At 46.6% G+C, this 16,956-nt stretch overlaps 1 protein-coding gene across 2 annotated transcripts in view; it reads left to right on the top strand.

The window, feature by feature from the left end:
• The first annotated feature begins 7,855 nt into the window (after window positions 1–7,855).
• NANS (N-acetylneuraminate synthase) overlaps window positions 7,856–16,956 on the top strand; it is a 173,061-nt gene continuing 163,960 nt past the window's right edge. The window contains exon 1 of one of the 2 annotated variants that reach the window (XM_083593811.1): window positions 7,856–7,873. The gene's annotated coding sequence lies outside the window, so the exon portion shown is untranslated. The remainder of the gene's footprint in view (window positions 7,874–16,956) is intronic. The other variant, XM_083593812.1, reaches the window with a different exon arrangement.

Genomic DNA, 16,956 nt, shown 5'->3' with positions numbered 1-16,956 from the left:
CTTTAGACAAGGATATGGATATGGGACGCGGGTGGCGCTGTGGGTTAAACCACAGAGCCTAGGACATGTTGATCAGAAGGTTGGCGGTTCGAATCCCCGTGATGGGGTGAGCTCCCGTTACTCGGTCCCTGCTCCTGCCAACCTAGCAGTTTGAAAGCACATCAAAGTGCAAGTAGATAAATAGGTACCGCTCTGGCGGGAAGGTAAACGGCATTTCCGTGCGCTGCTCTGGTGTGCCAGAAGCGGCTTAGTCATGCTGGCCACATGACCCGGAAGCTGTACGCCGGCTCCCTCGGCCAATAAAGCGAGATGAGCGCCGCAACCCCGGAGTCGGCCACGACTGGACCTAATGGTCAGGGGTCCCTTTACCTTTACCTATGGAGATAATCATCATCATTTTATTTGTATGCCATCTTTCTATAGTTCCAGTGCTCAAGGCGGCTGACAACATGACAAGATTTACATAATTACCAACATAACAAAAGTCATAAACAATAAATAAAACACATCAAAAAGTACACCACCAAATGGAAAACAATTTCCACATAAATCATAAAATCTAACACAAAAAATACAACATTACAGTGGTACCTCTGGATGCGAACGGGATCTGTTCCAGAACCCCATTCGCATCCTGAAGCGAAAGTAAGATGCAACTGTGTGTGTCCGCATGCACGGGTCGTGTTTTTCCGCTTCCGCACATGCGCGTGACGTCATTTTGAGCGTCTGCGCATGCGCAAGCGGCGAAACCCGGAAGTAACGTGCTCCGTTACTTCCGGGTTGCCACAAAGTGCAACCTGAAAATATTCATCCCGAAGCTACTTCAACCCGAGGTATGACTGTAGTATCAATTACAATTTAAGATGACATAGATAAAAAATAAAAACAATTTTAAAAAGGAGCCCTCTCTGTCGAGCAGCAGCAGCAGCAATCCTTGCCCCAAGCCAGATGGAGAGAGGCAGGGCAGGGCCCTTCAAGCTCCCAGCAGGTCAGATGCTGGGGAATGAAGCTGGGATGTTTTGCAGGTGAAGCAGATGCTGTACCACTGAGCCTATGGCCCTTCCTATTGAATGAGAGCTGGACCATAATGAAGGCTGATCACCAAAGAATTGATGCTTTTGAATTCTGGTGCTGGAGGAGACTCTTGAGAGTCCCATGGACTGCAAGAAGATCAAACACATCCATTCTTAAGGAAATCAGCCCTGAGTGCTCACTGGAAGGACAGATCCTGAAGCTGAGGCTCCAATACTTTGGCCACCTCATGAGAAGAGAAGACTCTCTGGAAAAGACCCTGATGTTGGGAAAGATGGAGGGTACAAGGAGAAGGGGATGACAGAGGACGAGATGGTGGGACAGTGTTCTCGAAGCTACCAGCATGAGTTTGACCAAACTGCAGGAGGCAGTGGAAGACAGGAGTGCCTGGCGTGCTCTGGTCCATGGGGTCACGAAGAGTTGGACACGACTAAACGACTAAACAACAACATTGAATTCAACGGGACTTTGAGTAGACATGGTTCATCCAATGGATTTGTGATTTGGGAGAGTACTGGCCACCAAGCAAACCAAAAACCAAGAGCACACTGTGAAGTTGAGGATTTAACCGAAGAAAAGGTCAAGAATAGGTGAATGCAACCTGTCATTGGTAATGTGCTTGGGAGGCAATAGTTACCTCAACCCACCCATCAAAAATAAAAAAGTGTGCGTATGTTATTTATTTGTTCACTTAACAAGATTTATATACCACTTAATTCACAAAAACTCTAAGTGGCTTGTATATATAAAAAAGTGTTAATTACATAAAAGCCTCTATAAACCACCTGCTATTTTAAAAATCTCTAAATGGTATACAATGGTTTTTTTCAAAAAAAAATTACTTGGGGAAAAAGTGACCTTAAAAACCAACAAAACTGTGTTATAAAAGCAGAGAAAACAGGTAAAATAGGAATTAGGGGATTCAAATAATATAAAATATCCATTAAAAAAATCCCGATAGAATCAATGTTGTCCATTAAGCGGACTTAGCAGCTCAAATTGCAGTTATTTGCCATCCTGTGAGCTGGTCAGAGCAGCAGAGTAATACAAGCACAAAATGTTTCAGCCCAATAGTTTGGTTCCAATTGTGGAAAGGTGATCTTTGAGAATTCGGTTTTTTAAAAAGTACTTAATGGCGTTAAGTGCTTGAAAGGTCAGAAATGCTTTTACCAGCTTGGGTTTTCAGTTAATGCTTGCCAAGCTATCTGAAGGCCACGTGGTCAGTGTTATTCCTGACAAGGATGGGCTGTTGCTTGCAGAGAAGGAGCTGTGTTAGACCATCTGTGTTATCTGTTAAGCTTGTCTCTTAAACACGGAGAATAGGAAGCAGTTGCTAGAATTCAAAACTGGCACGCTTTGTATTAGATCAAATTGCTTCTGAATGGAGCAAACACACAGCAAAGGCCGCATCTCTGGTTGCAGTTGTGGCTGCAGAGGCAGCAGCTGAAGCCCATCGTGATTTTTTAGATGGAGATTAAATTGGCGGTGATGCCCAGTGCTGGCTTTACATATAAGCTAAACAAGCTATAGCTTAGGGCCCCACGCTCTTGGGGGCCCCAAAAAAAATTAAAGAAAAAAACCTGCACGTACATTTCCTAAATATAAGATAAAAAAACAAATAAAATAAAACCTACATACAGCATCAGTGTTTTGTGCTGTGTAGGCTCCTATGATGTAAGTAATGGGCCCCACCTGCTAGCCTGCTCCCTAAAATATCACTGGTTTGCTCATTTCTATATATAGGGTCCCTACATTCTGTATGGACTGGTTGCATGGCTACATGTGCAAATGGCTTTAGATACCTATTAGGTCCATAAATTACCATATAGCATATATTCAACACAAAAAACAGCAGCAATTTGTTGTTGACAAAGGACAGCTGGACATATAAAGGGCCCCATTACCTTCAGTAGCTTAAGGCCTCATCAACCCTAAATCCAGCCCTGGTGATGCCTTCCTTTATTGATACACTTCCAGTAAGTTGTGGTAAACTGCTTTAGTTCCAGATTTGCCTTCTCTCCCCCTACACCCTGCAGATCGATAATAAGTTTATAGACACACACAGACACTGATTACCTAATTTCATTTACTTACTTATTTATCACCCGTATATACCACCTTTTCCTCCAAGGTGGTGTGGAGGAATCTCCTCCTCCCCATTTCACCCTCACAACACTCCTGTGAGGTAACTCAGGCTGAGAGATGGTGACTGGCCCAAGGTCACCCGCTGAGCTTCAAGACTGAGTTGGGGCTTTGAACCCTGGTCTCCCAGCTCACTGTCCAACAGTATGTGGCCAGGGGAGAGTCCAGCTTGAAAGACCTGGAAGGATACATTTGGCCCCCCAGGACCTGAGGTTTCTCACACCTGTTTTTATAGTCTCCTTATGCTATGCTGTCCTGTGCTCCACATCGGAGGAAGGGCAAGATATAAAAACAATGAAGTGAAAAATACAAGAGATTCCTTTCTAAAAGATGCCACGAGAAAGCAGGACTGGAAGAAGAGTAAAAGGACAGCATAAAATAAAATCTGCAGACAGAGAGGAAAGGCAAACTAAGCTGATGGACTACTGAAGTGAAGGACATGAGGCAGGAGTTGGTAATGCAGGTGAGCTGCGCACAGGTAAGCTGCAAGCAAGCTGCCGGCCAGCTCTGTGGAGGCTCCTTTTATTGACACAATAGGCAAACCCAGGCAGATGCATTTGGACTGTGACCTTTACACATCTTCCAGTCCCGAGATCTTGGGGTGGTACAAAGTTATTTTGGCACCTGTTTCCACCGCGTCATTTTCCCCTTGCACAGTGTGTGACAAAGGAGACAAAGGTCTCAGAGACAAAGGTCACAGACAGGACACTGCAGACTACTGAGATCACAAAAGGTTAGATAGAGGGCAAGATGTTCAGACACCTGTGGCTTTGTCTGTGAGGGGGAGTGTGCTCCGCACCCCAAGGTCACGTGTGTAGGCAGCTGAGGCTGCCCGCGGGCGGGGAGTGTGCTCCTCACCCAGCGATCATTCCTACAGACTACGCCGAAATGGCAAAGCTGGCCGGAAAGCTCAGGAACCAAGAGGACAAAAACTTTAAAAAAAGAATGGAGGAAAATTATAATTTACTTAGGAGAGCACTGTAAACAGATAAAAACATTAGCAGGATTTTAATACCACTTGTAATGTAACAGGTATTATAGATAATATGGATGAATATAAAATATAGATTCTGAAATAATATGCAGTTGAAAATGTTCATATTAGGACCCATGGAAAGGGTGGGGGGAAGTCGCGAGATTCAGAGTAATCTCTTTATACAGATATGTATTTGGTATTGTTAGAAACTAACTTTTGTAAAATCTAATAAAAATAATTTTTTTAAAAAAAAATCTGCAAATCATAGATTGGCAGCGTTAATTCTAAATTTGGGAAAGTGGGACTATCTTAGCTTAGCATCCTGATGCTTGGAATGATGGCTCCAGGCAAATGTCCCTAGGAAAGGACTTCCAGAGTCATGGGGCCATCACAGAAAAGGCTATTCTCTCCAGTAACTAGATTTATATGAGGAAGGGTGCCATTTCAACTGGTCAAGCCAATTATTGGTTAAGCATCTAAATAGTGCAACCCTAATGTCAAAAACCAGAAACCAAATGAATGGCACAAACCATCGTGTTTAGAGAATATTCAGCATCACAAAGACTTTTGCTGTGCAGTTTAAAACATTTCCAGCCAGACATCCACAGTTTGCTTTTTCAAGCACGTTGCTTTTTCTGTCCTGAAAGCCGAGATCAGAGCCAGTCCCCAGGAACTCCCTGGGTAAGGGAAAATGGCAAAGAGCAGTACGGATCCTTCCAAAAAGACATTGACAAGTGAGGAAGCAGACAGGGCCATTGCATCTGTCTGCAACCTCTCTCTGGCATCAGGGCAGCAGCTTTCAAATCTGCTACAAGTCACATATCATCTCTGCATTTTGCCCATCTGAAGAAATGCAGATAAATCCCCAAGGTTTAGCTACACATATAACCTAGGCCTTTGGAATTATACAGACCTAGTGAATCAATATATTTACAAAAAAAAACATGAGTTCATAGGTCGTCCTTCTTCCTCTCTGATCACACATTCATCCTCCCTTCTCTTTCTGTTTTGGAGATAAGCCAAGGTTAGATTTACATCTGTACTGCTGCCGCATACCCTCCAAGTGTCCCGATTTTCCAGGGACAGTTTCAGAATAACAAAAGCCATCCCGGCTTCTGACTTGATCCCAGAATGTCACTGTTTCCCTCCGTCAGTGCTGCCGCTGCCAAGCTTGGGGAAGAGGGGGAGCCAGCGCTTGTCCCGAGCAGCAGTGGTGGTGAGGGGGCATCCTGTTGCGTCTCTGTGGCATTTCTGTGGCCGTTGCTGCCAGACTCCTCCATTGGGCAGCTCGTAGCAGCTGCTGGAGAGTGGGCAAGGAGGAGAGGCTGCCACCATGGAGGCCCTGTCAGGAGCTCATCCTACTTTCGAGTAGGACCCTGGCAGAGACACATGCCCGACTGGCATGTTCTCCCCCTCCTGGTCGATCGTTTGGGAGCTTCAAAAGCTTTCTTCAGCCTGAACATCACAGCGACTGATGCCAACAGACATCGGCACACTTAGGGATCCGCAGAGTCTCTGCAGCTTGTGTAACTCAGCAACTCAGCATTTTGGCTAATCTACTTTATTCACATATAAACACACACGGAGCACTGCAACATGGCTCCCTGTCATCAGACAGCAAAGAGAGCGAACAAAGGACAATAGTTCCACTTCACGAACACAGTTATACAAACATCCCGTCTCCATCACTTCCCACACTGTGGAGTCAAAACATATACCGTCATGTGATAGACAACAATCCCATGACTGCAATCACGGAGCAGGAATTCTAACAGGCCCAGCCCTGCATGATGAACTGTCTCTGAGGGGCAGGCAGAGGGCAGGGCTGCCCTGGGCAGGAAGAAGGGGGGACAGAATAGAGCACAAGGAGTCTTATTTTTTATATTTAAAAAATGCTTTGTGCACTGCGTCTAATCTTGTCCCTGTCTAAAATTTATTTATTGGTGTGTGCTTTTCTTTTTGTAAATTTACCAAAGAATAAAATAAAATAAAATAGGGATTAAGGGGTTTTCTCAGGATGGTGGGGTTTGTGTGTGCTGTGTCTTGTTGGTGTGTCCGTGGCGCTACTCACCTTTCTTCTGACAGGAAATGTTCTGCACGGGGATGGCAAAAAATTGGGGGGGGGTCAAGGAGGGTCAGTTGTGGGGTAGTAAGCAACGTCCCTATTTTCATATGAGGAATGTTGGAGGGCATGGTGTCATGTCTACCTATAGCCAGAGCCCAACCACAATTAGCGGCAGGGGGGGCCCTGGTGGCCATTGAGAATGGCAAGGGTAATGGGAAAATGATCAACAGTAGTCAAAGTCAATGACATGCAGAGCCAGCTGATTCTCGTTTCAGCCCTATTGGGGCACCATTAAGACTATGGAGGAGGAAGCCAAGGTAAAAGTGTATTGGGAAATGATTTATCATGAATTGAGAAAAAAATGTTCAAAATTATTTCCCCCACCACCACCAGAGTCCTTTTTGTTGGGGATAATCCGGACTGAAATTCCTGGGTGTCCAAAAAGTTTATTTTTGTATGCAACAACTATGGCACGTGTTTTGTTAGCCCCAAAATGGAAAGTGAGTGAGGTCCCAACTAAAGTGGATTGACAACATAAGTTGGCGGAATATGCACAGCTTGCAGATTTAACATACAGAAGAAGAGAGCAAGAAGAACATACATTTAAAGAAGACTGGAAAACATTTGTTGAATATTCGGGAAATAACCGTATAAAGCTGAAAACACTGGATGTTTTAAAGTTTGTAAAATGTTTCTTTGGAATTGTAAAATTGGAAATGGAATGAAAATTATTATTACTGTATTTTCAAAAAGACTATGGAGGAGGAAGCTGACAAGCAGTGCTATTGCCCAAACCGGATGCAGGTAGGAAGGCAGACAGGTTGGAGCTGAGTTCAGACTGCGGTTGGTGGGGCAGCTCCCTTCTCACCTTAATGGACCAGCTTGCATTGGTTTCCAATCATGGTTAGAAGCAGGTTTGCATTGAGCCAACTATGACTAGCATTAACATGGGCCCTGATATAGATGCTAGCCATGCTGAGCCTTGCAACTGAAAGCAGCGGAGAGGAGCAGGAGACTGGAGAAGGAGAATGGAGGACAGGAGCACACGAGGCCATGTGGTTCTCTCCCCTGCAATGTCCTCACTCTTGAGACAGCCTTCCTCCACCTTGTACCCTTCAGATCTTGTTTGTCTTCAAGCATAGCTGTCAACTTACAGATTTGAAAATAAGGGACCAGCAGCCTCGAAAATAAGGGATCAGCAGCCAAAATAAGGGATTTTCCGAGCACAGGTATGTTCAACTTCTGAGCCCCTCCGAGCCAAAGGCAGAAAGCCCAGCCAGCAGCCAAACGAAGCCTCAAGCGGTGGTTCCCACAGCGCAGCAACCCGGCAAAGGGGATGCAGCAAGGAAAACCACCGTCACCTCTCCGCTGGGAAGCGCTGAGCAAAGTCAAGTCCCCAGGCAACACGGCCAATTTGATCGGCACAAGGCATGCAGGCTCCACCCCCCAGTCGTTCTTAGACTCCTTATTGGGTGAGCAACGCAGCCAAGCAACACAGTTGGAGCCTCCCTCCTCCCTGGCCGGCAGGGAGGGAGGGAGAGGAGCTGCTTCCTTTGAAACCCGGGAAATTTAAGGGGCATCATCAATAAGGGACAGCAGTGGGATGCAGTGCTGGGATAAGGGACTTTCCCACCAAATAAGGGACGGTTGACAGCTATGTCTTCAAGTCCTATCCTTCCCTGTGTCTGATGGAGTCCAGCAGCTTCAGGAGAGCACGAGGTTGAGGAAAGCTGCTCTGATTATTAAAAACCAGGCAGCGAGTGACTGGAAAAATCAGGGAGCAAAAGATACATTATGAAAGAGTGTCCTTTTCTCATTGGGAGATGCACCAAGTAAGGTGGGTTATTGATATATAACAACGCAAATAACATAGCACACACATTTTAGTCTCCTGACATGAGCACAAACATATGTCAGTCTGAAGCTGTAGCAATAGCATCACTCTGTATATCTGGGGGTGTGTTTGGAAGAGGCACCCACTCTTCCCCATCTGCCTCTCACAAGTTGCTGATGTGGCTGCACCGCACACCTCTGCTTGCGCTCGAAGAGCTGCAGCCAAGGCTGTGCTTAGGAGCTTCAACAACATTATATCTGCTCTGGAACAGATTGTCTTGAATTCCACACACCCCGCCATCAAGTGATCAGCCAGTGTTTGCTGTATCTAGAATTCATTGGGGCTGGGAAAGTTTGCCTACCCTGTTGAGAGGACAGGAAATTACCCGTATTTTTCGCTCTATAAGACGCACCAGACCACAAGACGCACCTATTTTTTGGAGAAGGAAAACAAGAAAAAAAATATTCTGAATCCCAGAAGCCAGAACAGCAAGAGGGATCGCTGTGCAGTGAAAGCAGCAATCCCTCTTGCTGTTCTGGCTTCTGGGATAGCTGCGCAGCCTGCATTTGCTCCATAGGAGGCACACACATTTCCCCTTACTTTTTAGGAAGGGAAAAGTGAGTCTTACAGAGCAAAAAATATGGTACATGTGGACCTGGGAATAGCTCAGTTGGTAGAGCAAGAGGTTCTTAATCTCAGGGTTATGGGTTCGAGTTCCACGTTGGGCAAAAGATCTCTGCATTGCAGGGGGTTGGACTAGATGACACTTGTGGCCCCTGTGAGGATACCCAGAGCTTACAGGGTTAACAGCTCAAGGGAAATGACGCCCTGTCACTGGGGGCGTGTTTGCATTTTTTTTATGTTAACTTTTACTTTCTGTTTTGGCTGCGACAGGAGAAGCATCATGCCCTCGCTATCTCCTGATTGTTGTTTTGCTGCTGTACAATAAAAGCTTCATAGAATAGAAGAAGCCGTTGTAGGAGAGTTTTACTGCATGGCTGAAATTCCTTCCACACAGGCACCGCAAGATACTCTGCTGTCGCCGGGAGAAGCAGGTTGGCACAGTGGAAGCAGACTGGACGCCACAACATTCCCGCTGTTCGCAGACTTGACGGACTCTCAATGGAACAGCCCCTTCCAACTCTATAATTCTATGTGTAGAAAAACAATGTTAAGCTAGTGCAGGAAAGTCCAGTGCAGTTCTGCTTAATGACAGAAAGACTTGCATTCCTGAACAGATTTAACAAGATCCAAAGGCACTTCCAGATGACCTGTTGATGGAGCATTCCTTCTGATTTGTTGAAAGGGAGCTTCCTGGGTCTTACGCTGCCCCATCTTCTCCCCTGACTGGCACCACTCCCCCCTCATACGCCACTGCTGTCTCTCCCTGAACCTTATGCAGCACTTCTAAAGGTGCATCACATATATGACCTTAGTGTTCCTTACAACAACCCTGCGAGATAGGCCAGTACAATTGCTCCTGTGTTACAAGTTGGGGGCTGATGCCGAAAGGCAGCAGCTTATCTCTAGGCTACCCAAACAGTCAATGCTTGAGGTGAGATATGAGCTGTAGACTTTCCCCCCACAGAGCTTATTTCGGGAATTGTGTGACACTAGTTATCAAGGGCAGGGAGTGTAAGAAGTACAGTGGTACCTCGGGTTACATACGCTTCAGGTTACATACGCTTCAGGTTACACACTCCGCTAACCCAGAAATAGTGCTTCAGGTTAAGAACTTTGCTTCAGGATAAGAACAGAAATCGGGCTCCGGCAGTGCGGCGGGAGCAGGAGGCCCCATTAGCTAAAGTGGTGCTTCAGGTTAAGAACAGTTTCAGGTAAAGAACGGACCTCCGGAACGAATTAAGTACTTAACCTGAGGTACCACTGTATAGGTCCTTATAGAAACAAAACAGTTAACATGAAAGTTAGGGACAGAGTAGAACTGCAAGTGAAAGCAAAAACATGCCAATTGGGAGACTGAATGCTCTACCCAGAAGCTACCCCAAACACAGATCTGAGTCTTTGTTTAACATCTTAACGCTAAGCCCATATAGTCCAAACTAATCCTGTTACCGAATTTTATACTGAGGAATCCAAGACGCACAGCAGTGAGTCATGGAATGAGTCATTCCAAATAAATACATGATCCTGATTAAAAGCACATCACTTTCTCTCCCCCCCCCCTTCTTTTCTTTTTTTAAAAAAAGCACATCACTTTCAGGCAGTGTGAATTTGGAGCATGGCTGAAATAAGTCCACATCCACAAACTTTTGTTTCAGTTTATAAATGCTGGGTTTGAACAAGCCCCGGTTCAAGCCAAATTCGTAGCCTGTCAACTAGAGTCCAGAGAACTCGCTGCAAAAATGAGTTTTGTCTATGTCATCCAGGCCGCTGCTTCTGGCATGGTGACGCCACAGCAAATCACATGGGTTGGCCTAGCCAATCGGATTAAAAGGCAGTGCGGGCTGATGCGAGGCACAGGGCAATGAGAGAGAGAAAAGATGGAGAAAGAAGAGAAAGGGGGAGCTGCCGTGGCAAGGAATGGGCACCATGCAGCTACAATAACAATATGAATACTCTTGCAAGGTGACGTGTCTCTTTGCAAAATTCATTCTGGTCCAGCAAGTGTGTTACCGTATTTTTTGCTCTATAAGACTCACTTTTTCCTTCCTAAAAAGTAAGGGGAAATGTATGTGCGTCTTATGGAGCGAATGCAGCCTGCGCAGCTATCCCAGAAGCCAGAACAGCAAGCGGAATTGCTGCTTTCACTGCGCAGCGATCCCTCTTGCTGTTCTGGCTTCTGAGATTCAGAATATTTTTTTTCTTGTTTTCCTCCTTCAAAAACTGGGTGCGTCTTGTGGTCTGGTGCGTCTTATAGAGCAAAAAATACGGTGATTTAAAAGTGAATGGCGAGAGCTAGAGAATATTCTGTGCAGGTTTACTCATGAGTGCAGAAGCTCTGTGCAATGGATCGTATTTCTCTCTGTGTGTAGCTTCTTTGAAATGATTAACAGCCTCCCCATCTGTGGCTTGGTGGATGCTTAGCAAGACACAAAGTCCCCAATATGAGGATCCTGCAATAACAAGTTATTTGCTCCATTAGTTGCATCAGTTCTTCTGCTTTCCACTGGGTTATTTTGCTAATAAACATTCCTCGCAACTCTCTCCCACCCCCGAAACCTCAGAACAGGAGTGTGAGCTTTCCTTAGCAGCAGAAACACACACATGCACAGGGGGTTAATCATTGCACAGGATACTGTGTCTCTATTGCCCCCTGGAGTTTGGATGTGGCAAAACCGCAAGTCAATCTGGTGATGGTTAAATCTTGTTCTAGCGGCTCCTCTTTACTGGAAGTCGAAGGTTATTATAGTCGCACGGCTTCCATTGTGCTAACAACAGCATCTGAGCTGTAAGTCAGGAACCCTTCACAGCAGCCTGCGAAATAGATTTCTAACTCCAGGGTATGAAAATGAGCACAGAGAGATGGCCTATTAAAACCTCTTTATGTTTATATGGTGTGCTATTATGCAAAAGGGTTCCCCACGCAGAAGCAGAGGATTGCTAACGTTTCTGGCAGAGCAGAGCAGACAGCTGTATGCTCACAGCAACAGAATAATCTTGTGTATAGCTGGGGCCAGAGGTTTGTGCAGTTGGTCATTTGCCAGGGCCCAGCCGCCAGCAAAGGACCTGTCATTCCTATGGCACTGCCATTATCACTTTGCAGAGATCCAGACCCTCCAATTGCCACTATTTTCCAGGGACAGTCCTGGATTTACAGAAGCCGTCCTGTTTTCTGACTTGATCCTGAAATGTCCTGGTTTCCTTAGGACATCCCCATTTTTATCAGATAATTGTCGGAGGGTATGGAGTTGTCTTGGGAGAAAAGCAATGACAAACCTAGACAGCATCTTAAAAAGCAGCGACATCACCTTGCCAACAAAGGTCCGTATAGTTAAAGCTATGGTTTTCCCAGTAGAGATGTATGGAAGTGAGAGCTGGATCATAAAGAAGGCTGATCGCCAAAGAATGGATGCTTTTGAATTATGGTGCTGGAGGAGACTCTTGAGAGTCCCATGGACTGCAAGAAGATCCAACCTATCCATTCTTAAGGAAATCAGCCCTGAGTGCTCACTGGAAGGACAGATCCTGAAGCTGAGGCTCCAAGACTTTGGCCACCTCATGAGAAGTAAAGACTCCCTGGAAAAGACCCTGATATTGGGAAAGATGGAGGGCACAAGGAGAAGGGGAAGACAGAGGACGAGATGGTTGGATAGTGTTCTCAAGACTACCAGCATGAATTTGACTAAACTGCGGGAGGCAGTGGAAGACAGGAGTGCCTGGCGTGCTCTGGTCCATGGGGTCACGAAGAGTTGGACATGACTAAATGACTAAACAACAACATGGAGTTATCTGATCTCTGAGCCATCTGACGGCAGTCCTGTATAGGGGAATTTTTAAATATTTTATTGTGTTTCTGTATATGTTTGAAGCTGCCCAGAGTGGCTGAGGCAACCCAGTCAGATGGGCGGGGTATAAATCTTGTTATTCTTGAATAGGACATCCCTATTTTCATCGGAGAAGTGTTGGAGGGTGTGGAGATCCCCTCAGGAGATCAAGGGCCAGAAATTTGTGCTGCCTCTGGCCTTCCCAAGTGGTCAAGGCAAGGCAAAGTTGGAGATCCCAACCCTCTGGAGACCTGCTTGCAAAACACAGAGAAAATGGAAGGCTGTGTGGAGAGTCCTTCTCTCCCAACATATATGAATGCAGGGATGAAGCAAAATATTTCCACCTACCCTCCATATGAAACTCAGAGAACCTGGGAGTTCCACTTAGGAATGGGGGAGAATTCAAGTCACTCTGCGTTTAAGGGTGAAATTGCCTAATTCACACTTTCTGAAGCAACATGTGAACCAAGACATAGCCATTCTTTGAAATCTGCACTTTTCTGAATTTTGCAACACGAAGAAGAGTTTGGATTTGATATCCTGCTTTATCACTACCCGAAGGAGTCTCAAAGCGGCTAACAATCTCCTTTCCCTTCCTCCCCCACAACAAACACTCTGTGAGGTAAGTGAGGCTGAGAGACTTCAGAGAAGTGTGACTGGCCCAAGGTCACCCAGCAGCTGCATGTGGAGGAGCGGGGAATCGAACCCAGTTCACCAGATTACGAGTCTACCGCTCTTAACCACTACACCACACTGGCAATGGGTGCAAAAATGCAGATCCTCTTGGAAAGTATAGGTGCAAATGCATGTATTAGTGAAAGCAGTCTTCTATCTTGGCATATAAATTTTACAAATTTATATTAATTTTGTTTTTGAAAATAAATGAAATTGTATACAAAAAAAAAGTTTGGCATGTCTATTAATTTCAGAGGGCCTGTTCTGAGTAATGTTGGATACAATCTCTGAGAGACAGCAATTTGGCTAAGACCATTTACTGGGTTAATGGCAAAGGCAACATTTGAACCCAAGACTTCCTGGTTTACCGCTGAGTCTCTCCTTCTGCAGAAAAAGGACGCCCAGGCCCAGGCATCCAGGCTGAACAGCAACGGGCATTGCAGCTTCCAAAAGTTAATTAGCAAAATGATCAGTATCTAACCAGTGGCAAGCAGGTGTAAAGAATTAATTAATGATGGGGAAAGGGAATCCAAAGAAGATTAGTGCTGTAAGAAAAGCTGTTTCTTTGTCTTAGGAAGGCGGGGGGAGTTGCTCAAGGGGTAAACATGTTTCCATTGGCTTTTATTTTCCTTCCTCCCAGCTTTCAAACTGCAGATGAGTTGTGTATAGCATGGCAAACAGTCTGGATCATCTCTTAAAGGGGCGAGGAGGCATGATTTGGGCATGGGGGGTTAATAGGCTGATAAGGCTATATCTCATCTGTATATGCAAGCCAGGCTTCCACTATAAAGCACAACTCCTTTTTATTCTCTCTCTCTCTCTTTCTCTCTGTCTCTTTCTCTCTCTGTCTGTCTGTCTGTCTCTCTCACACACACAAGGTAAAAGGTAAAAAGGTAAAGGCAAAGGGCCCCTGGATGGTTCAGTCCAGTCAAAGGTGACTATGGGGTGCGGCGCTCATCTCCGTTTTCAGGCTGAGGGAGCCGGCATTTGTTCACAGACAGCTTTCCAGGTCATGTGGCCAGCATGACTAAACTGCTTCTGGTGCAACAAAACACCATGATGAGTGCCAGAGCGCATGGAAACGCCGTTTGCCTTCCCGCTGCAGCGGTACCTATTTATCTACTTGTACTGGCGTGCTTTCAAACTGCTAGGTTGGCAGGAGCTGGGACAAAGCAATGGGAGCTCACTCCATCACGGGGATTCAAACTGCCAACCTTCTGACTGGCAAGCCAAAGAGGCTCAGTGGTTTAGACCACAGCACCACCTGCTCCCTAGTACACACACACAGGTGTAGGTACTTTCCTAAGTTTTGATCTTTCCTGTGTTGGTGCACACTGGGTACGGGGCCTGGTGATACAGTTGGTCAGGAGAATCCCTGATCTGGCCCCATCAGTGTTGCGTCCTTTGCCAGCACCCAGCACACGTCTGTGCTAGGGTTACCAGATGAGAGTCCCCGGATTTGCAAATCTGTCCCTGGACAAATTCTGTCCCCGGAATGTCCCCAGATTTGCAAATCTGTCCCCGGGAAATGTGGCAGCGGCAGCCTCAGCAGCCCAGAGCCAGCCTAGTAGCGCAGTTGGCTCTGGATGGCTTCAGGAGCTGCTCGCTGCCACTGCCACTGCCGAAGGGGAACCGGGGACTTCCGGCAGTACAGATCTCCTGCCCCCTTCCCCCTTTGTTTTGACAGATCGGGGGAGGCTCAGGAGTTGCGGGAGGGCGGCTGTTGCCCAGGAAGGGTGCAAGGAGAGCGGTTTCTCTGTCAGGCAAGATGCAAAGCCCTTCAGTCAAAACAAAGGGGGAAGCGGGCAGGAGATCGGAGGAGGCTCGGGAGTCATGGGTGGGCGGCACGCAGTTGCCCAGTTTTTTAAAATCTCTGTGCATTTATGTTTCACAGGGTGCAGCTTTCTACAATATGCATGTGTGCTTGGGCCCAGGGTCTTTTGCCCCACCATCCTGTTGCTAAGTAAAGGTAAAGGGACCCCTGACCATTAGGTCCAGTCGTGGCTGACACTGGGGCTGCAGCGCTCATCTCACTTTACTGGCCGAGGGAGACGGCGTACAGCTTCCGGGTCATGTGGCCAGCATGACTAAGCTGCTTTTGGCGAACCAGAGCAGTACACGGAAACGGCGTTTACCTTCCCGCTGGAGCGGTACTTATTTACCTACTTGCACTTGACGTGCTTTCGAACTGCTAGGTTGGCAGGAGCAGGGACTGAGCAACGGGAGCTCACCCCGTCGCAGGGATTCGAACCGCCGACCTTCTGATCGGCAAGTCCTAGGCTCTGTGGTTTAACCCACAGCACCACCCGCATCCTATCCTGTTCCTACTCAGTTTCAAAAAAAAAAAGGGGGTCCCCAGATTCATTGAAAGAAATCTGGTAACCATAGTCTGTACACCAGGGTGGGATCAGGGGTGTGGTGTGGAGGGCGAACAAAACCCACTGCACCAACCCAGCCCTCACAACCAACGCTGTCATGTGGGTGCAGGGCACTGAGGATTCACAAAGCCACATTGCACCGCATGCCCACCTACCCACACAGGGGGCAGCATGGCCAACTGGCAGGGCCCTTGGTGGACACACACACCCCCAACACTGGCTGGGCAGCCATTGAGGGAGGGGGCCAGGAGGGCAGCAACAATACCAGGCCAGGCTCTGGGGTCCAGAGACCCCCAGTGGCAGGCAGGGTGGGATCCTTGCATGCGGGTGCCTGCTTCAAGCGCCCTCAAAATCATGCGCCTGGGGCTACAGCCCCCCTGGACTCCTCCATGCCACACCCCTGCCTGTACCTTGTATAGAAATAAATGAGCTTTCCACCCCAAGAATGTTTTTATCAGTTGTAGCGGTTTATGAGCTGCTAGAGATGGGGGAAGTTTGTTGAATCCTCGGTGTAGGCAGAGCCCAAGCTGACATAGCTCACATAGAGCACGGAAAAGCTATGGCAAAAAGAAGTGAAAATTGACACTTTGTCCAAACATGATTTCTTGTGCTTTCAACTGAGGGGTGCAAGGAAACTCATCATCACCTTTCTACTACCTTCCAGATTCATCAGAACCTGAGACAAGCGCTATTCATCAGAAACCAGCCCGGCACTTGTCAGCTTTGGTTTCCTGGCTACACCCATGCTGCTGAACTAAGTTAACCAAGTTAAAATCTAATTCCAGCATATGTAGGTCCCACTATCCGCCCGCTAATTATGAGAAATTCAGTTATCCAAACTTAAGGAATTGTGCCCAAATCTCGCCATACGCACTGGGGATTCGGATATCCAAACAGCTGTCCATGCTTTGCTGAACAGTGGCAGCCATTTTCGGGCAGAAACCATGGAGACAGGGAGTGGGAAGAGAGATCAGAAAAATTAGAGAGCAGGGGTGCAAGAGAGAGATCACTGATTAGAAATGTCCCCATAGGAAATAACGGAAATCATCAGCTTGCTATGCAAACGCTTGCTCAACGGACCATTTCTTGGAAATGTATCGTGTTTGGAAAGCGGAACCTATGTGTAATAGCATAGGTCAGGAACAATAACATCCCAAAAATGTACGTCTTTGGAAGTCCTGACAACATTAGGTCTGTCATGTAGTTTGACATTTCGCAGGTGATTTAAAAATCGCTAAATCACCGGGGGGGGGTGGCAAGCTTGATCAGGGCTAAGGTGCAGATGAGGGCTTTTTAAAACTCTGTTGTCCCCACCTCTACACAACTGGAAACAGAGGGCTCATGCCCCCTATTTGCAATGGGAAAAATTATTATTATTATTATTATTATTGTTATTATTATTATTCATA

This window comes from Podarcis filfolensis, assembly GCF_964270895.1.
Source record: "Podarcis filfolensis genome assembly, chromosome: 17".
NCBI lineage: Eukaryota > Metazoa > Chordata > Lepidosauria > Squamata > Lacertidae > Podarcis > Podarcis filfolensis.
Note: the sequence above shows the minus strand (reverse complement) of the source record. Positions and strands in the feature narration are given on the sequence as shown.